The following is a 2,662-nucleotide window of genomic DNA, read 5'->3' as shown; positions in this document are numbered from 1 at the left end:
CCTCCTGTGTGTTGCCTGCTGCTGAGGGAAAGGGGGAGGCTGGGTCCCTGCCCCGGGTATAGGGAAGGGGCTCCCCCAGAGAAGTGGGACAGTGGGGCCGAGGATGGCCAGAGCAGTGCTTTAGACCGAGCCATTCTGGGACAGGTTTCAGGAAGGGTCCAGCCAACTGCTTCATGTGGTCCTTAGTCACTGGAAACAGTCGTGAACGTCCATGCGTGTGTGAGAGTTTCCCTCGGGGCTGGGCCCCACTCACTCCCCAGTTCCCATTGCCAGAGGAAGACGCTGCTTGTCATCCAAGTGGCTTGAAAAAAACCAAGTAGAAGGCTCACATGGCGTGGAGTGGGTCATGCAGGTCCAGTCACGTGCCCTGAATCATCTGCCAAGGAAAAGCCCTGAGCTACGGTAACTCCGATTTGCCAGACTGCTTTTCAGTTTGCCAAACACTTTCCCGGATGTTGTCACAACCAGTGAGGAGCCTGTATCACCTCCATTTTGGAGATGGGAGAATGAAGTCCAAAGTGATTGCAAGTGCCAGAAGTCAGGCTTGGACCAGAGTCCACGGCCCTTTCCTTGGTATTTAACAAATACTCAGTGAATGTCCGTAGGCGCAGTGCGTAAACGTCCCCACTAAGGTCTGGGAAGTCTAGAGGCTGGAGCTTCCATGTAACAGGACCGGGAGTGGCCAGACACCGAGTCTCTTGGGTGCCTCACACCAGGGAGGCACCGGGGTTGCAGAAAGGAGGAACCAGGTTTCTTGCCAGAAACCCAGGTGCGCCTAGCCCAGTGGGAGACTCAGATGTGGAAACTGGCTTGGGGTGGGGAGTTGTCCAAAGTGGGGGTCGTGCAGCAGATCCTACAGGAGCCGAGCAGAGGGGCACCCAACTCAGTCCAGGTGGTCAGTACGGCCACCTGGCAGAGGGGAGGTGACTGAACTGAGTCTTAAAGCCTGGCTGGAGGTGAGACCAGAAGGAGATCATGCTGGGAGGCGGGGCCAGACCGCCGGGGCGGATGTGCTGAGCCTCCTGCAGGGGAGGCTGCCTCTGGCCCGCATGAACAAAGCTGCCTCAGTAGGCCAAACTCCTTTAAATTGTCTCCCTTAGAGGCTCTTTGCCAGAAAACAGCCCTAGGAGGCAAAAGGGTCATCCTGTGCTCCACCAGCCCCTCATGCCGTGCTTACTGTGGACAGAGTTTGTAGCCTTCTGCTCTCTTGACTTCCAGAACCGCCCCCTCACGTGGTTTTCCTCCTGCATCACTGGTCCTCCTCATTGGAGGGGCCCTAGGTCTCCGTTCTTGGTCCTCTCACCTCTGCACATATCCCTCAGAGACCTCATCCAGGCTCTTGGCTTTAAATTCCACCTACATACATGCTCACATCTCCCAAACAAATCCTCCAGATTCCTGGCCTTGAGCTCCGGAACTCCCATATCCGACTTCCTACTTCTGTCTCCATCCGGGTTCGCAACACGCATCTCAGAGTAAATTCCTGATTTCTCATGGGCAGTCCCAAGTCTGAGCTTTTCGTAGACTTCCCCAGCTTTAAGAGCATCTTAATTCTTCCAGTTGCTCAGGCCAAAAACCTTGGACGTCTCCCCTCTTCCAGCTCCTCTCCACTCCTGACCCTTAAGTGGTTCCTTGTGACTCAACCTTTGAAGCCCAGAATGAGACCTGTTTCACCATTTCCCTCTGCTGCTACAGTCCAGCCACCATCCTCTCAGCTGGATACTGTAGCAGCCTCCTTGTGGGTAGTCCTCTCTCCACACAGCAGCTGGAGGGGTCCTGGAAAAACCTGTAATACCATGTCCCTCCCTTTCTCCCATCTCACTCATGGAAAGGTCAAAGCCCCACTGGGACCCACAAGGGCCTGCAAGAGCCACCCTACCTCCTTCACCCTTCTGCCCTTGTGAGACGTCACGCCGCCCTTGCCCACTCTACTGTATCCTCACTGGTCTCCATCTTCCTCAGGCGTGGCAGAAGAGCCCTGCCTCAGGGCCTTTGAACTTGCTGTCCCCACTTCTTCTGGATACTATGTCTCATATGGTAGACAGAATAATGGGCCCCCCCAAAGATGTCCATACCCTAATCCCTGGAACCCGTGACTCTATTACCTTACATGGCAAAGGGACTTTGTAGATGTGATTAAATTAAGGATCTTGAGACGGGGGGATGGTTCTGGATTACTGAGGTGGGTGTGCACACAGTTGCCCACAGCATTTAACTTAGACCTGGTGGAGATGTAGCTGTGTGGTGTTATCGAGGAATTTACATCTCTGATTTTCAGTCCACCAAATGGAGATCGTACAATAATGTTGCAGGGCTATTGTAAAAATTACACATGCTGGGGGCACCTGGCTGGCTCAATCGGTGGAGAGTATGATTCCTGATCTCAGGTTTGTGAGTTCGAGCCCCACATTGGGACTTTATTTTACTTAAAAATAAAAGTCTTAAAATAGATTAGACATGCTGTGTGTATATGAGGTGCCTAGAGCATAGTGGGTAGTTTATAAATGAAAATGACTAAAAATGATTATTTGATCAGATAAATGTATCATGAAAACATTCTGACCTCAGAGTGTCTGGCTGGCTCAGTTGGTAGAGCATGCGATGCTTGATCTTGGGGTTTGAGTTCGAGTATCCCATTGTGCACAGAGCCTGCTTTAAATAA

Source organism: Felis catus, chromosome A3, assembly GCF_018350175.1.
Source record: "Felis catus isolate Fca126 chromosome A3, F.catus_Fca126_mat1.0, whole genome shotgun sequence".
In the NCBI taxonomy this organism is placed as follows: domain Eukaryota; kingdom Metazoa; phylum Chordata; class Mammalia; order Carnivora; family Felidae; genus Felis; species Felis catus.
The sequence above is the reverse complement of the archived record's forward strand: the minus strand, read 5'-3'. Positions refer to the sequence as shown.